This window comes from Micromys minutus, assembly GCF_963924665.1.
Source record: "Micromys minutus genome assembly, chromosome: 9".
Lineage (NCBI taxonomy): Eukaryota > Metazoa > Chordata > Mammalia > Rodentia > Muridae > Micromys > Micromys minutus.
The window spans coordinates 36,831,363-36,839,232 of NC_137978.1; positions in this window are offsets into that span (position 1 = coordinate 36,831,363).

A 7,870-nucleotide genomic window follows, 5' to 3' on the forward strand; every position below is an offset into this window, starting at 1 on the left:
GAGAGGTGGGCACGTTATTTCTACTTTCAAAATGAGAGGAAAGAGACTCAGAGAAGGAAGGTGAAACTCCTGCCTCCTTGAGACTCAGACTGTACTCAGGGACCCCCCCCTCTCTCCTTCCTCCCCCTCTTCCCTCTGTGTGTGTGTGTGCAGTGCATGTAAAGGCATACATGTGTATGGAGGTTGGAAGACAATGTCTGGTGTCTGTGCTTGTCTTTCATCTTAAGGCATAGTTTTTTTTTGTTTGCTTACAGATGAGTATGAGAGGCCTGTTGGCTTGTGAGCTCCCAGGGATTCTCCTATCTCCTCTGCCCATCATGCCTAGGAGCTACTGGGGTTACAGACACGTGCTACATGGCTGCTAGGGATTCGAACTCAGATCCTCACACTTTTAGTCACTTAGCCATCTCCCAAGCCTTGGGTTAGTCTCTTGCAGGAAATGAGCTAAGCCTCTGTTTCCTTATTGTGCAATAAGAATGGCTGTCCTGGGCTGGAGAGATGGCTCAGGGGTTAAGAGCACTGCCTGCTCTTCCAGAGGTCCTGAGTTCAATTCCCAGCAACCACATGGTGGCTCACAACCATCTGTAATGGGATCTGATGCCCTCTTCTGGTGTGTCTGAAGACAGCTACAGTGTACTCATAAAATAAATAAACAAATCTTTAAAAAAAAAAAAAAAAAAAGAATGGCTGTCCTTAACTGGGGTCTGATCAAGATGCCCAGACAGAATGTAGAGATGCAGCGTCATCTGTAGCACTGCAGAAACAAAACGTGGTGATGCACACATATAATCTCAGGATCGGAAGTTCAAGACCATCTTGACTACAGAGAGGATTTGAGACCAGCCTGGACTATATGCATCACAATCTCAAAAATAAAATAAAAACCAAGCCCAGAGCCAACCATGGCAAAAGATGTCAAACAATTGCACCTACCCGTCCCCTGTGTCCTTTGCTCTATGTTTACCCTAAAGCTCAGCCCTGTGCGTCACCCCTCCTTTTGCACCATGTGAGGACGCACACTCATTTGCTCGGGCCACCATAACAAAGCAGCTCTATTGTCTCACAGAAATGGCTGTTGGAGGTTCCAAGCTTAAGGCAAGCAGGGCTGTGCAGCTGCTAAGGGCTCTGGTGGCAATGGCGGTGCTCGGTGGCCTTATCTCGAGGACACAGCACTCTGGTCTCTTCTCCCTGTTCATTAACATGGTGTCCCCCCCAAGCCTGTCTTCTCAGGTCCATCTCCTGTTGTCTGTCTCTGTGTCTCCTCTTCCTATAAGGGCGGTGGGGCCCCTGCTGTTATTCTACTATGTCCTCTTCTTAATTAATTGTATTAGTTCAGATTTTATTCCCCAATGAGCATCATATGGTAAGACTCCAGGAAGAACTTACATTTAAAAAAAAAGATTTATTTACTGTATTTATATGAGTACACTATAGTTGTCTTCAGACACATCAGAACAGGGCATTGAATTCCTGTTACAGATGGTTGTGAACCACCATGTGGTTGCTGGGAATTGAACTCAGGACCTCTGGTAGAACAGTCAGTGCTCTTAACCCCTGAACCCAAGGACTTATGTTTTAAGGGTGCAAGTGAACCCAGAAGTGGAGGGGTCACAGAAACTGTGTGGGATGTGCAGGCAGGAAGGTCTATGTTACAATTTTGCCATCCTCACTAAGTTGCCTGACTGAGCCTCTGAGGTGTGTGTCTCACCAGCCTCCCACAGTGGTGGCAAGGGAAACACAGTGTAGGGATGATAAAATATGCATGGGTGCATCCCTCAGCTTCACTGCACTTCCTTGTGACCTCTCCTCTGACCCCACGTCTGTTATTGTCTCTCTGACTCAACAGTACTTTGGAGCCAAATGTTCTTGGCAGAGTCACTTGTCTCTAACGAGCGTGTGAGTGTGTGTGTCTGTGTCTGTGTGTGTGTATGGTGGAGGACAGGTAAGCTGGTCATCCCAAAGGTAGGTGAGTGCAAAGCTCTGAGGTCACTTTGCAAAATGTGATGTTGTTTGAACTCACATCAGTCATATGTGAGTTCATATATGTCATAACCATCAAGAGGAAGCATTAACCAGTATGAGATTTCTAGAAGGCTGCTTCATTCTGCTGTGCCTCTCTGGCCAGGTCCCTAGGTCCTCCATGAACCTAGCAGACCTTCCTTAGCCAATGAGCCTGTCTCCGAGCAGCTCCCTGTAGCCAGCTTGGCTACTGTTTCACCACTAGACGCTGGGCCAATCTCGAGTCACACACGCGATATCCGCTAAGGCGGATGCTTGCTGTCTCTTTCCATAGCTTCCCAGGGGAATGAAGACCCCACAAGGCACAGAGCTTACTAAGGCCTAGAGTTTAGACTAATTACCAGAACTCTTCATATACTATTTTTATATTTTGCTGCATTGGTCCTAACCAACTATGACAACGACAGAGATACTAACATTTACTGAGTGCAAGCACACTTTTCACTCAATCCCTAACTGAACATAAGAGTCTGATAGTATTTTAAAAGGGGCCGCAGAGGCTTAGAGATAGAATTATGTTCTGTGGGTCACAGATTCAGACTCTAAGCCAGGGTTTTCCCACTACAAAATGTTTGCTTTCCCCGCCCACTACAGCTGATTTTTTTTTAAACCTGGCCACGGCATATATAGGTGGATGGTGCTAACTATGGGTGGCACAGCTTGCCCAGACCAGTGTCTGAGACAGGGCTTGCCAGTTTCTACCCTAGTGGTATCTGAAACCACATGCTTGTTTAACCTCACTTAAAGATTAATTTTTATTTATATGAGATACCGTAGCTGTCTTCAGACACACCAGAAGAGGGCATCAGATCCCATTACAGATGGTTGTGAGCCACCATGTGGTTGCTGGGAATTGAACTCAGAACCTCTGGAAGAGCAGTCAGTGCTCTTAACCGCCAAGCCATCTCTCCAGCCCTAACCTCACTTTTAAATCGTTGCAATGTAATACTTGGGTTAGACCTACTGAGGCCAAGCTATGAGCATGGCACACGCTAGTGCTACCGTTCCTGTCTTTCAGGCCTCTGATCAATCCAAGTACCAGGTGGCAGTCCTCCGGTGGGCTTGACCCTGCCTGGGATCCTGAGATCTGCCCCCCACCACCTTCCTGGCTGCCTCTTGTATACTGTTCCTCTTGTACTGAGTGTAATTTGTGTCTGCTTATCCCAAACAAACACATCAGCTGCAGGGCCCTGGGCCACATGTACATTGAAGTTTTCTCTTCAACTACCATTCAAAGGTACCTCACCTAACAAAGAGACCTCACCCCACACACACCTACCCTAAGCTTGGCTCCCTTCTGTTTGCTTGTCCTCAGCCATGGTTTCTATCCCCATCCTCTGTCCCATAATATGGAGAGAACACAGGAATTCAGTCCAATGATCCTTGGATATAATCTTGGCTCCAATTAAATGTCATTGGCATGTCATTTTTTTAGCAAGGAGCCAGTATTGACAGTACCTTCTTCATGGAGCTGTGGTAAGGAGGATAAGAGAAAATATAATGACAAAGACATTTTTCAAGGACCAGTAACATGTAGCCTTCTATCCGGTACATCTGATAGCTGGCTCTGAGATGCCATCTTGGCAAGTTGATCATTCAGCCTGGTTCTTTGTTCTGAAACATCTCCCCTTAGCTCTCTCTCCCCTGGTAAGTAGACTGTTCTGGTGCCAGTGGATGTGGGACTCTGGAATAACTGGACCTTGTTTGGCTATACTCCTCAGCACTTGTTCATCCCCTAAGTATGTCACAGAAGGGGACAGTTGTCAAGGAGTGGCACAGAGTGGGAACTCCAAAACCACTGGCTCTTCTAACATCATATGAATAAGATGCAATACAGGATCAATTCTGCACACAGACTGGCTATGTGAGCGAGCTTTCCATTGTGACAATATACCTGAGCCAATCAGCATCTGAAGAAGAAGGGATCTTGGCTCTTGGTTTCAAAGATTCCCATCATGGCTGGAGTGATGTGTCAGATAAGGCTTTGCAGTACAGCCAGAAGTAGAGAAAGAAAATAGAGACCACAGTCCTACCAGCTGCTAAGAACCAGGGACTAGGGAATGGCTCCTCAGTAATGCAAAGACCTTATAGAGTTTGACTTTCAACAGCTACATTAAAAAGCCAAGCATGGTGGCATGCACTTATTCCACTGCTGAGGAGGTAGAGATAGAAGGAAAAATCCCTGGGGTCACTGACCAGTGAGAGACTCTATCTCAAAGGAAGGGGCTACCATTCCTGAAGGTGATGCCCAAAGTAATTCTCTGACCTAAACACATGCACATGCATGCCTTACACATGTGTAACTTCACACATAAACACATACATGTACCGGAGCATTTTTTTAAAAAGTATGACCCCCAAATGCCCTAGCCTTTTAAAGGTTTTATATACATACATACATGTTCATAGTACCATGGGCTGGGGACCAACCCGCCATCATGTGGGATTCAAGGTCCAAATGACAGTACTAAACAAATGTACAAGAGTGCCAGGAACACATGAGTAACATCACCAGAGAGTGGTGGGTGATTCTGGGGCATACTGGTGGTCTAGGTTCTTTGTCACCATGGTACAGTGGGTACAAGTGATACCTTGCTGCCTGCTGGGAAGCATAGAGCTAAATCTTGTTTTTGACTGCAGTAACTACCCTCACTTTAAGCTTATGGCTCATTCCCTCTTCTCATTTTGTTAGAAAGCCCTTCCTCCTTCCCCCACTGAATGGGCCTATTGTTATTGTATATGTCATTTTCTGAAAATTAGAGTCTACCCCAAATCCTTTTTAGGAAGTAAATGTGGCAAGAATGATGAATGAGGGAAAGAAGCCCAGATGCAGGAAGCAAGTCACATTCGGAGTAAAGACACTGGCAAGGCGACACCCTCATGCTCACAAGGGCTCTCACCTTGGGAGTCAGTGTAGCTGTCACCTCCTCTGTGAAGCCTCTCTAAGACTGATTCCTTTGGGTGCTGAATTTATCAGAGTCCTTCGGAAAAATGGAACCAAGATGAGACAGACAAAGGATGATAGATAGAGACAGGCAAAAGATAGGAAGATAGAGAAGAGAGATAGAAGTCAGACCATAGATGATTAACAGAGATAGATGAGAGAGAGGTAGATAGAGAAGATAGGTATGGAAAGCCTGGGGTGTAGTTCCATGTTTGAGACCCTAGGTCCAATCTCTAGGATTATTTCTGATTAGAGTCCCCCAAATAGATATAAATAGAAGATAAATATATGTAGACAGAAGATAGATAAATAAATATAGATTGAAGATATAAGGTAGAGAGTTATAAAAGAAGGTAGATACAGATGGATGATACCTAGATGGACAGAAAAATAGATGGACAGAAAAATAGAAAAATAAATAAATAGTAGATAACACATAGCAACTGGCTTGTAATTATGCAAGCTGAGCACTCCTACAAGCTTCCATTTCAAGCTGGAAACTAGGCAGACAGAAGAAAAATTTAGATAGATAGATAGATAGATAGATAGATAGATAGATAGATAGATAGATAGGCAGGCAGGCAGGCAAGCAGACAGACAGATAGATTGGTAGGTAGGTAGTTCAGTAGACAGACAGACAGACAGATAGCTCATAGTGAACAATTGACTTATGCAATTATGGAGACTGAGAATCCTTACAATCTTCCCTTTGCAAGCAGGAGATGTAGGGTGTCAGTGGTGAAGTTCTAGTTCAAGCCTGAAGATTAAAGAACCAGAAGAGAGAGAGGGATGAAGATCCTAGTCCAAGGACAGGAAGATGCTCCATGGAACATGCCATTTCCAGGAGGTTCAGCTTGGATAGCGCCCATACACAACATGGAGTCCAACCTCCTTCAAGTTCACTAATTCAAAGGTTGATCCCCTCTGGAAACACCTCTCAGACACCCAGAAATCACATTTAATCTGTGCACCCCAGGGCCTAGTCAAGTCCACACAAATTAAGCACCAGCAGCTCCTCCTTTGTTCCTTGGGCACATTTTTTGTTGTTTCCAGGTTCTCTGCTGCAATTCTCTGTTCTCACACCCTTCTATTAGCCTGTGGACTCCTGCTGAACATGGCCATTGTCTTCTGTTGTTTCTCTCTCAAGCCAGCACAGGACCAGTGTAAACAGGGAAGATGTAGAGGAAGAGAGGGGAATATGGACTCAAGCTACAGCTTATAGAGGAGACTCAGAAGAAGAATGTGTGTGCCTTTAGCAACCACAGTGTGAACTGGTGCAGAGGACAAAGGCCTCAGGCAGGCAGATTTGAGGTGAATGCTACACTACCCTGACTATGCAACTTCAAATGTTACCGTAGTTCTGTAGGCCTCAGTACCCACCACCACTGCCACTTAAAGGATGTGTGTGCCTATTCCCAGTCTTTCAGAACATAGTAATTCAGACGTCACAGCACTCAGAGCCACCTCTATTCATCTGTGCCCTGTGACCACCATTCAGGCCCTGATCTTAGAAGTCCATGTCCTATTACTTTAATTGTTAATTTGACACAACATACAGTTATTAAGAAGAAAGTCTCAGGTGAGAGATTGTCCTTATCAAATTAGTGGGCATGCCTGTAGGAGATTGTCTTGATTGTTCATTGATGCAGGATGGTCAAGTCACTATGGGCAGCATCATTCCCTGGGCAGGTGGTTCTGGGCTGCATAAGAAAACTAGCTAAGTATGACCAGGAACAAGCCACTAAGCAGCATTTCTCCATGGTTTCTGATTCAAGATTCTGGTTGAGTTCTTGCTTTGACTTCCCTCGGTGATGGACTGTGACCTGCCAGTGTAAGCCAAAGAAACCCTTTCATCCTCTTATTTTATTTTATTTATTTATTTTTGGTGAGAGATGTTTTATTAAGAAACAATAAAGCAACTTAACACTACCTCAGATACTTGAATGGGTGTTGTGATTTCCTAGTTTATCTTCAGTCCACACACTTATCAGTAGTGTGATCTTAGGCAAGTTATCTGGTATCCTTGCTGTTCCTAACCACGTATTTCCAGGGAAATGTTTATTAAGATGGTAGCTATTTTGTAGTGGCTGTGATAGTGAAGGGCATCCTGTGGCTGGAAACAGTGCATCTCATAAAGGGCTCTATTTCAAGGCCCAGGTCCTGACTCTGGGTGCTCTGGCCAAGAGCCTATCTTTATCCACAATCTAATCTGCCTTCGTTGTCCTTTCTGTTCAGTCTTGTGGAGGAATAAGCATGGGGTTGGCATCTCAGAGCCTTGGCTTTCCATCCTCAGGCATCACCTGCCACCTGTAGGGCTCTGAGCACGCTGCTGCTCTTGGCAGAAGCTTCTTTTCCAAGTCTGGGATCTAGGGAAATCCCCTTGTGAGGATGTAACTGAGAAGGGACCTGTGGGCAACTCTTGCCAGGTGTCTGCAGAATCCAAAGCTTTGAGTGACGGCTGTGCTTGGCATTTTCTGAGTCTTTTAATTTTTTGTTGATGCCTACATTTTACAAGTCATTTTGTATATGTGCATGTGTGTGTGTGTGTGTGTGTGTGTGTGTGTGTGTGTGAGAGAGAGAGAGAATGTGTGTGTGTGTGTGTTTGTGAGAGAGAGAGAGAGAGAGAGAGAGAGAGAGAGAGAGAGAGAAGAGATAGAGAGAGAGAGAATGTGTGTGTGTGTGTGTGTGTGTGTGTGTGTGTGTGTGTGTGTATACGTGCATATGAAGGGTGGAGGCCAGAATTTTGCAAGTGTCTTCCTCAGTCATTTCTTCAATTAATTCTAATTTAAAATAAAAACCAGAGTCTTTCACTGACTCGTTGATTGGCCAGACTAGCTGTCTAGCAAGCCTCAGGGATCCTCTTGTCTCCACCTCCCAAGCACTTGGGTTCCAGGGGCACATTTGCTT